The sequence below is a fragment of the Oncorhynchus clarkii genome, chromosome 31, assembly GCF_045791955.1.
Source record: "Oncorhynchus clarkii lewisi isolate Uvic-CL-2024 chromosome 31, UVic_Ocla_1.0, whole genome shotgun sequence".
In the NCBI taxonomy this organism is placed as follows: domain Eukaryota; kingdom Metazoa; phylum Chordata; class Actinopteri; order Salmoniformes; family Salmonidae; genus Oncorhynchus; species Oncorhynchus clarkii.
Window position 1 is genome coordinate 16273810 of NC_092177.1, and position 11642 is coordinate 16285451.

Here is an 11642-nt window from a genome sequence, read left to right on the forward strand (position 1 = left end):
TCAGGTAGTCCTGGGGCATGGTCCTAGGGCTCAGGTCCTCCGAGAGAGAGAAAGAGAGAAGGAGAGAATTAGAGAACGCACACCTAGATTCACACAGGACACCGAATAGGACAGGAGAAGTACTCCAGATATAACAAACTGACCCTAGCCCCCCGACACATAAACTACTACTGCAGCATAAATACTGGAGGCTAGGACAGGAGGGGTCAGGAGACACTGTGGCCCATTCCGAGGACACCCCCGGACAGGGCCAAATAGGAAGGATATAACCCCACCCACTTTGCCAAAGCACAGCCCCCACACCACTAGTCAACATGTATGTAACACTCTCCTTCACAAGAGTAAATGATGGGACCAAATGTAAAGAGTTTAGATGTCTGGTAACATGAGGGCGATGTGAGGTAGTGAGTCGCCAGGACGTTAGTTGTGGACCAGACAGAATTCAACACTCACACCTCCAATGCTGTATGGGACATTGGGACTTTGGACATGAAGAGGATTTAAAGACTGATCACAGATCAGATTTAACAGACGTGTTCATGTTGAGTTTTGTTGTCTTCATAGACACGGTGGGTCAGTTTTGCCCATGAACTGCTATTGGACTGTTTTGCAGAAAGACAATGGCAACAGACATAATGATCCTGATATTGATACGTGTGTTATATTTTGTGTACAGGGAGACCCCCGATAGGAGAATGATTCCAGGGTCAAGTCATTAAAGTGCAGTAAGGATATAGAATAGTGAATGAACATACATGCACACACGCACACATGTACACACACACACATGCACACACGCACACATGCACACACGTACCAGCTATTTGTTGTGTGTATAAAGCCGTCAGGGATACCCCATGGACCTATAGCTAAGTGAGTTGAATAGCTGCATAGACTGTATCTGTGTGGTCTACACACTGAATGGCACAGATGGGTTAACATGCCACAGTTAGTCTCTCTCATTCACAGCATATGGTCACAGGCTGGATCACTGAGGGGTTTTACAGGCTGGATCACTGAGGGGTTTTACAGGCTGGATCACTGAGGGGTTTTACAGGCTGGATCACTGAGGGGTTTTACAGGCTGGATCACTGAGGGGTTTTACAGGCTGGATCACTGAGGGGTTTTACAGGCTGGATCATTGAGGGGTTTTACAGGCTGGATCACTGAGGGGTTTTACAGGCTGGATCACTGAGGGGTTTTACAGGCTGGATCACTGAGGGGTTTTACAGGCTGGATCACTGAGGGGTTTCACAGGCTGGATCATTGAGGGGTTTTACAGGCTGGATCATTGAGGGGTTTTACAGGCTGGATCATTGAGGGGTTTTACAGGCTGGATCACTGAGGGGTTTTACAGGCTGGATCATTGAGGGGTTTTACAGGCTGGATCATTGAGGGGTTTTACAGGCTGGATCACTGAGGGGTTTTACAGGCTGTATCATTGAGGGGTGTTCTGTCATCTGTTTGATTTGGTTTTTGTCTCCATCTCTCCGCTCTGGAGTGAATGAGCTGTTCACGCCGACAGGGCAGTGAGGGGAATGACAATGATGAGGCTTGGCTATGGTCCAAGGGTTCACACACACACTTCTGATTAGAAATGAATGCAATATAAGAGTCTAAATAAGTCCAAATGTTTGTTTCTGTTTAATTTTCTTTGTAGAATTTGTTATATTTTGGCATAATTCTGTCCAGTTGACTTATTAGATGTTGTATATTGTGGAATGTTTCTTTGTTTTGTTTTTATTTGTCCATAATCCGTCTACATAAAGAGTCCCTCTGGGTGGCCGACAAAGACCACTAGGTAGACATCAGGCATTTAAACATATCGCCACCTGTGTAGAATTTTAAACAGAGAGAGAGTTCTCAATGGCCACAAAATAGGACACAATATACATTCTAATGGGTAACTAAAATAATGGCCAGAAAAATGATGTCTAGCAAATACACATTCCCACTGCAGTGAAAATTCACCATTTAGTTCTCTGTCTGTGTGGGATATGTAGAGCTGTGGGGTTAGGATACAGCTACAATATTGGTTAGAACCCCATTCAACACTGAAAATAGTTCATTTCTACTTAACATTGTTCAAGCTTCCAATCTGTTCCTCTTCTTAGCAGTGCTGGAACCCCACTAATGTAATTCCTGAGCCTGTGTCACATTCCAAATGTTATTCCACTGACATTCCTTTTCGCTAAGCAATAAGTATGGTCTCTGATTCAGAGACTGAGATGATCATATGAGTATTTTAGCTGAAGTTGTAGCAGATTCCTCTCCAAAATATGAGATAAAACTCTGACAACATATCAGCTATTCCTCTGAACTCTGCCTGTTAACAGATATATAGCTGAGGGATTTGTGAGCTGTATGTGACGTGTGTTTGAATTCAGGCTCTGAGGTTGGTCCTGTGAGGGCAGTCAGACCAGACACAGCTCTACTGAATGTGCCTCCCCTCCCTATAGCTGGAAGCATCTGTGAGCTCCTCTCCTCTGAATGGTGGCCAATGAATGCCAACCCAAAACCCCCGAGGTATATTTCGCAAAGCGTCATTGTCTAGCTGTGTGTTGGTCCACAGGAAACTTGCCAGTTACAGAAAGACACTTCTAGAAGGGACTAAATGCTCTATTCAAGCAGTAGTATACTACCCATGTCCATGACATAGTCTAAATGAATGTGCTGGTTGCTCCTCTTGTTTGCACGCACCTAGTCTTCCCTCAACCACCTTGTTGTAGACCCACGAGTTGGACAACGCGAGTCTAGCAGATACCCTATCTACTGTAGACTGTCCAGGTAGACCTATTCTAGCCCCCATGGTCTTATACTCAGCTATAGCAGGCAGACCCTGACTAAACATACATAATAATATCTTATGTCTTATATCCAACCACCATCTTGTGTATGATGTAGAGCATACTTTAGAATGTCTTGTAATTCATTCCGACTATACTCCCATGTTAGACTGTACAAATGCGTTGTGATGTGTATATCACTGATACTATTTATGCTGCTACACCTTTTGTGCCCAATCTGATGTAAGTGTGCAACTGTCTGTACCATGCAGAGTTGGCCTATATTATGTCTGACTAATCAACTCGATGTCTATGTAAACAAAGCATACTGTCCTATTGAAGATGTTAATACTACCAGGAAATGCTCAAAACAACCATGATACAATGTTCCAGATATTATTAAATGAAACGTCTTATTTTTCGTAAAATGTATTGTTATTGGTAGTCTCTCCAATGCTTCCAATGTCCTTCCCGTAAACACTTTGACGTCATCCCTCTTTTGCCATCCTCCCTCCTCCCTTTTCTTCATTCCTCTCTTCCCTTTCATCTCCCTGAACAGTAATGAAAGATAAACAGGCTGAGGATTAGAGTGACACCCTGGGAGTGAAGGACGGAGGGATATAGAGTGTGTGAGTGATATGAGAAATAATATTGCCTCTCCTCCTCACATGAACTGTGCTGAATCAGCCACACGTGTGTGTGTGTGTGGGGGGAGTGGGGGGGGGGGGGGGGGGGGGGGGGGGGGTCTACGTCACTGTCTGTGTGTGTACTGCTGAGTGGCAATTATTTTAATCTTCAAACGAGTGATGATAATGTGATTTTATGGGAATATACTCAATCGTCCTCATATGGACTTTTCATGTCAGAGGTTGTGAGGCAGTGACAGTGCAATTTCCATTAGCAGATGTTATCTCTCTCTCTCTCTCTCTCTCTCTCTCTCTTTCCTCTTCTATCTCTCTCAGTGATGCAGTTCATCTTTTGGGGTCCTCCCCACCCTGAGATAGGCAGCTCTTTCTGTCTGTCTGTCTGTCTGTCTGTCTGTCTGTCTGTCTGTCTCTCTCTCTCTCTCTCTCTCTCTCTCTCTCTTTCATCTTCTATCTCTCTCAGTGATGCAGTTCATCTTTTGGGGCCCACACTGAGAGAAAGACAGAGTGGGCTCCAGTGAGAGTGAGCTCAAGGCCGATGCTGCCTGGCCTACCTGTCTCGAAGGGCATCCTGCCAGTGACTAAATATAGACGCCTGCACAAGATTAGGGGAACAGAGGGAGAGAGGGAGGAAGAGAGAGTGACTCATCCATCAGGAGACAAGGATTCATCTCTTTTTTTTGTAAAAACGTTGTCTACTCTCTGAAAATGCCCCAGAACCTTGCCATGTTGGTGAAGAGTAATATTGGAACTTACTGTGTCTGCTACGATGGTGATGCACCTGATAACCAATGACTTGTTGTGATGTGTCCCTGAAACTCCTCATCTCTCTCTCTCTCTCTCTCTCTCTCTCTCTCCTTCACTCCCTATCTTTCATTCTTGCTCGCTCCCCTCTCTTTCTCTCTTTCAATTCAAATGGCTTTATTGGCATGGGAAATATGTTTCTAAAGGAATAGAGACATTTCAAATGTCTAATTATGACTATATACAGTGTTGTAACAATGTACAAATAGTTAAGTTACAAAAGGGAAAATAAACATAAATATGGGTTGTATTTACAAGGGTGTTTGTTCTTCACTGGTTGCCCTTTTCTTGTGGCAACAGGTCACACATCTTGCTGCTGTTATGGCACACTGTTGCATTTCACCCAATAGATATGGGAGTTTATCCAAATTGGATTCGTTGGGTCTGTATAATCTGAGGGAAATATGTGTCTTTAATATGGTCATACATTTGGTAGGAGGTGATGAAGTGCAGCTCAGTTTTCACCTCATTTTGTGGGCAGTGTGCACAAAGCCTGACTTACTTGAGAGCCAGGTCTGCCTATGGCGGACTTTCTCAATAGCAAGTCTATGCTCACTGAGTTTGTACATAGTCAAAGCTTTCCTTAAGTTTGGGTCAGTCACAGTGGTCAGGTATTCTGCCACTGTGTACTCTCTGTTTAGGGCCAAATAGCATTCCAGTTTGCTCTGTTTTTTTGTAAGTTCCTACCAGTGTGTTGTCGTGTCTTTACTATCATTAAATTGAATACTTCGTTTTTATCAAAGATTCTCTGTAATTAGTATTACTGATTAATCATGTAACTGTAATTAACTAGGAAGTCGGGGCACCAAGGAAAATATTCAGATTACGAAGTTAGCATTTCCTAAAATAAATATTTTCATATCTGATCCAGAGTCTTCTGATTAATGATGTATTTATTTTACCTCACGTTAGTCTCATTCCAAACGTCGTGAATTGTTGGTTATCTGCACGAACCCAGTCTTCATTATGAGTCATCCATACATCAATTGTCTTAAATCACTTAGTTATTACTAACTAAGTAATTCACAGAATTGCATAAACAAAACAACAAAGTAAATATGGTTACAAGAAATGATAGGGGAATGTGCCCTAGTGGGCTAAACCGGCATGGCGGCTTGTTAGACAAAAGGGGAAGTGGGGGTCGACTAAGAAGTCACTACAGAGTGATAATTATAACAATTGAAATGCTAATCCTTTGCACATGAACACTCACTCATTCGGGAACAATTGCAATCAATATATATATTTACACTCAGTGTGTCGTCTTGATCGCTGTTGAAAAGTTTGTTTCTGTTGGACAGTTTTCGTCCTCTCTCTCTCTCTCTCTCCGTGGTTAGGCTAGATCGTTCAGAGTAACATGAATTAGTTTCGTTATAGAATGGATGTTTCAGCGGTTGTCGTTCTTCGCGTTCAATGATACCGAATTCCTAGCTGCAGACTAGTAATTAATATCAAAGACTTGTTCTTATTCTGTCGGTATCGATAGTCTAAGAGTTTAACCACGTGGTATGGTTAAAAGATTCAGCAATGGTCTGCAACCTTTGTACTCCCTTGATTGAGAGAAACATGGTCTGGTTGAGGAATTCTCAAGATTGGGTTTTTATTCGGAATTGCAGAAAAGGGGCTGTCCCAGGATGCCTGACCCTAACTGGGCTCATGGGCGGTCCTCTGATTTAGTTAAACTCAAAAGGGAATTGGAGTTTCCTTCATTAAACAGTCCAAAATCATATTACACAATTTTACAAACAGTATCATACTCACTCATTCATCTTATACAACAATTAGATGTAAACCTCATATCTGAGGCTATTATATAAACAGCGTTATGGTAATGTGGCCGCATCGTCTCCCATGAGCTTCCCCAAGTTGTAACAAACGGACCAGTTCATAGCTGGATTCTTCACCGATAATTTATACCTTCTCCGGAACGTAAATGTTGTTCGGACCTCAAGTTCTGTGAGGTGAAAGAAATTTCTTTGTTCTCTATGAAACTTTACTCTATCTCTATAGTGTGTGGCCATGAGGAGATCCTCAGGAATTTACGACCTCTCTCTGACCACAGCAGCCTAGTTGAAGGAGGAAAGGGGGAGGCAGGGGGAGGAGGATGGGGCTTGCTGTACCCAAAGAGGGCAACGTCATGACAGTGTTAAGTAATTTTATTTTTCTCATGATTTGGTTGGGTCTAATTTTGTTGCTGTCCTGGGGCTCTGTGGGGCTTGCTTAGGGGACTTTTCTCGCCTTGTCTATCAGATCGTTCAGAGCTTTTTGGAAGTTACCTGTGGCGCTGATGTTTAGGCCCAGATATGTATAGTGTTTTTTGTTCTCTAGGGCAATGGTGTCTAGATGGAATTTGTATTTGTGGTCCTGGTAACTGGACCATTTTTTGGAACACCATTATTTTTGTCTTACTGAGATTTGCTGTCAGGGCCCAGGTCTGACAGAATCTGTGCAAAAGATCTAGGTGCTGCTGTAGGCTCTCGGTTGGGGACAGAAGCACCAGATCATCAGCAAACAGTAGTCATTTGACTTCAGATTCTAGTAGGGTGAGGCTGGGTGCTGCAGACTGTTTTAGTGCTCTCGCCAATTTGTTGATATATATGTTGAAGAGGGTGGGGCTTAAGCTGCATCCCTGTCTCACCCCATGGCCCTGTGGAAAGAAATGAATGTGATGTATAATGTTGTATATTTCTCCCTCAACACCGCTTTCCATCAATTTGTATAGCAGACTCTCATACCAAATTGAGTCAAAAGCTTTTTTGAAATCAACAAATAATGAGAAGACATTACTTTTGCTCTCTCTCTCTATCCTTCTCTATCCTTCACTACCCCCCTCTCTCTCTCTGTCCTCTCTCTCCTCTCTCTCTCTCTTTCTCTCTCTCTCTCTATCCTTCACTCCCTATTTCACCCCTCCTCTCTCTTTCTCTCTTTCTCTGTCTCTCTCTGTGAAAGTGGTTTCCTGTATTTTTCCCATTTTCTCTGTGTGGAGTAGTGCTATATTTTTCTAATGATAAACTTCAGGCTTGTTTTCCTCTGCTTTTGTAGCAGCAGCTGTGTTGAAGCAGGTAGTTGACGGTATCTGAACTGTGTGTGTTGTTAGATGGTATCTGTGTGTGGGAGAGGGAGAGAGAGTGCATGTCATTGTAGGCCTACAATGTGTGTATGTTCTGTGTGTTGACTATGGCCAACCATGTCTCTCTGACAGGAAGATGAATGATGTTTTAAGACCCCTGTGACTTGTGAACAAAAGAAAATACAATCAGTGTTATCTGTTACGGAAACATGCATCGCTGTGCTGCTTTGACTCATTTTAAAAAAATAATCATTTTAGAGAACATAAAAGCCAATAGAAGCCAATAGAAGATGAATTACAGATTCTAGTAGGGTGATATTGTAAAATGTATTTACAATATGAATGTACTCAAATGCACAGATATTGTTTCGTTTTTTTCCCCTGCATTATCAGAGAACATAGGCTTTTATCACAGAAAGGGTTGAGGTGTGCGGAGAGTCTAGGTTATAGGGAAAGAGAGGAGAGGAGAGGGTATAGGAGAGGTGCAGGGGAGAAGATAGGTGAGGACATAGTTGTGGTCTGAACATGCCAGTTCTTGTTGAGGTAAAGATGTGGGAGCCAGTAGGTATAGAATGAGATCTGAGCAAGTCCTGTATGTTATCTCCCTACCTGTATTCATCTGTGTAGCTATATCGCCTTCCCTCTGTTTGTCTCCCTCCCTTCCCCTCTCACATTCTGGAGTTTGGTATTCACTGTTATCTTCACTATACTCTGTAAGGGCCACACTATCTTCATATCTTTCCTTTCACCTTAGTGTTACATTTAACTTGTTCATAACATTTCATTTTCAATTACTGAAATGTTTTCCCGTATGAAGCAGGTTTCAAATGAATACAGCCTAGTCCCTTGAGGGCAAGAAGGAGATATGTTAGTAAAAGTGCAATATTATCATAAAGAGACATACTTGGAAAACGGAGGAGGAATGGAGGGGAAAAAGAGTCGAAGAAGGAGAGAGTGAGGGAGGTAGAAGGTGAGCTTGAGTTGGTTGAAGATGGTGGGAAAAGGGAGATGGTTTGTCGAAGAAGAATGGAGGAAAGTGTAAGCAGAGCAAGCCATACGCCGGATCTACATCTGGAGGAGAAATAGAAGTGAATGAGGGTGAATTATCCAAGGTGGCAGGTGTACTGAAGTTCTCGAAGTGAATTATCCAAGATGGCAGGTGTACTGAAGTTCTCGAAGTGAATTATCCAAGATGGCAGGTGTGTGGAAGTTCCCGAAGCCCGAGGCTTGCACAGATGGTCAGGATAAAGATGAGTCTGTGATGGTAGGAGTGTTGAAGTTCCCGAAGCCCGAGGCTTGTACAAATGGTCAGGATAAAGATGAGTCTGTGATGGTAGGAGTGTTGAAGTTCCCGAAGCCCGAGGCTTGTACAAATGGTCAGGATAAAGATGAGTCTCTGATGGTAGGAGTGTTGAAGTTCCCGAAGCCCGAGGCTTGCACAGATGGTCAGGATAAAGATGAGTCTGTGATGGTAGGAGTGAGAGTTTGAGAAAGTGGATCCCTGCCTTTTGGCTGATCCATACAGCACATTTGGTATGTATTCAGACCCCTTAACTTATTCCACATTTTGTTTCGTTACAGGCTTATTCAAAAATGGATTAAATAGTTGTTTTCCCTCAATCTACACACAATAACCCATAATGACAAAGCAAAAACAGTTTTTTAGAAATGTTTGCTAATTTATAAAAAATTAAAAATGGTATCACATTTACATAAGTATTCAGACCCTTTTACTCAGTACTTTGTTGAAGCACCTTTGGCAGTGATTACAGCCTTGAGTCCTCATGGGTATGACACTACAAGCTTGGCACACCTGTGTTTGGGGAGTTTCTCCCATTCTCCTCTGCAGATCCTCTAAAGATCTGTCAGGTTGGATGGGGAGCGTCACTGCACAGCTATTGTCAGGTCTCTCCAGAGATGTTCGAATGGGTTCAAGTCCGGGTTCTGGCTCGGCCACTCAAGGACATTCAGAGACTTGTCTTGAAGCCACTCCTGCATTGTCTTGGCTGTGTGCCTAGGGTTGTTGTCATGTTGGAAGGTGAACATTCGCCCCAGTCTGAGGTCGTTGGCAATCTTCAGCAGGTTTTCATCAAGGATCTCCCTGTACATTGCTCCATTCATCTTTTCCTCGATCCTGACTGGTCTCCCAGTCCCACCCTCTGAAAAACATCTCCACAGCATGATGCTGCCAACACCATGCTTTACCGTAGGGATGGTGTCAGGTTTCCTCCAGATGTGATACTTGGTATTCAGGCCAAGGAGTTCAATCTTGGTTTCATCAGACCAGAGAATCTTGTTTCTCCTTTAGATGCCTTTTGGCAAACTCAAAGTGGGCTAACGTACCTTTTACTGAGGAGTGGCTTCTGTCTGGCCTCTCTATCATAAAGGCCTAATTGGTGGAATGCTACAGAGATGGTTGTCCTTCTGGAAGGTTCTCCCATCTCCACAGACTGATAATCGGGTTCTTGGTCACCTCCATGACCATGGCCCTTCTCCCCTGATTGCTCAGTTTGGCCCGGGCGGTCAGCTCTAGGAAGTGTTTTGGTGGTTCCAAACTTCTTCCATTTAAGAATGATGGAGGCCACTGTGTTCTTGAGGACCTTCAATGCTGCAGACAGTTTTTGGTACCCTTTCCCAGTTCTGTGCCTCAAGTTCTGTACACAATCCTGTCTGGGAGCTCTACGGACAATTCCTTTGACCTCATGGCTTGGTTTTTGCTCTGACATGCACTGTCAACTGTGGGACCTTTATATAGACAGGTGTGTGCCTTTCCAAATCATGTCCAATCAATTGAATTTACCACAGACTGACTCAGTTGTAGAAATATCTCAAGGATGATCAATGGAAACAGGATGTACCTGAGCTCAATTTTGAGTCTCATAGCAAAGGGTCTGAATAGTTATGTAAATAATGTATTTTGGTTTTTAATATTTAATGCATTTGCAAAAAAATCTAAAAACCTGTTCTTGCGTTGTCCGTGTGTTGATTGGTGAGGAAAAATAAATAATGTAATACATTTTAGAATAATGCTGTAACGTAACAAAATGTGGAAGAAGTCAAGGGGTCTGAATACTTTCCAAATGCACTGTATGTGGTTACAAGGTGGGTGAAAATGGAGTTGGGTGCTGTGGAATTGGTGAAGGTAACCCTAAGAGGTCTTGTGATAATTGTTTGTGTTTGCCCCACAAAGTGATGTTAGGATATTTCAGTTATCCTCTGAGCTTTTGTACCGAATCCACTACGTTGTTTCAAGTGTCAAGCTTCTGGGCATGTGGTATTAGTGTGTAGGGGGGAGGTTCCTAGGTGTGAGAAGTGTGTAGAAGGGCATGAGACAAAGGAATGTGTTCTATTGGGGAAAGAAGCTGTATGTGTTAATTGTAGGGGTGCCCATGGGGCTGGGGATCAGAAGTGTCTGGTCCAAGAGAAGCAGGTTGAGGTTACCAGGGTTAGTGCAGAGTAGTACGTATGCTGAGGCAGTTTTTTTTGTGTTTTTTATTTATTTTACCTTTATTTAACCAGGCAAGACAGTTAAGAACAAATTCTTATTTTCAATGACGGCCTAGGAACTGTGGGTTAACTGCCTGTTCAGGGGCAGAACGACAGATTTGTACCTTGTCAGCTCGGGGGTCTGAACTTGCAAACTTCTGGTTACTAGTCCAACGCTCTAATCACTAGGCTACCCTGAAGAAAGTAGAGGAAGATGGGTCAAAAGGGAGGGATCCTGAGAGGATTTGTGTGAGTAGTAGATCTATGCCAGTAGAGGGATAGGGAAATTAGTGATGTATTTAACAACAACAAAAAATGGAACCTTATTTAATTAGGCAAGTTAGTTAAGAGCAAAGTATTATTTACAATGACTGCCTACCGGGGAGGATCTGCCCCTCAAATGTTCACCTAAAATGACATACCCAAATCTGACTGTGCAGTTAGATGAACAAGAATTTAAGCTTTCTGCCAATATCAGATATGTCTGTCCTGGGAAATTGTATTATTACTTATGTAACCGATGTGAAATTGCTAGCTAGTTAGCTAGTGCTAATAGCATTTCAATCGGTGACGTTACTCGCTCTGAGACCTTGAAGTAGTTGTTCCCCTTGCTCTGCAAGGGCCGTGGCTTTTGTGGAGCGATGGGAGGCAGTGCGATTAGCATGAGGTTGTAAGTGTAACAGTATAGCTTCCATCCCTCTCCTTGCCCCTACCTGGGCTCGAACCAGATACCCTCTCCCCATATGGGATTAGCATGAGGGAGAGGGTCTCTGGTTCGAGCCCAGGTTGGGGTGAGGAGAGGGATGGAAGCTATACTGTTACACTTACAACCTCATGCTAATCGCATTAGCC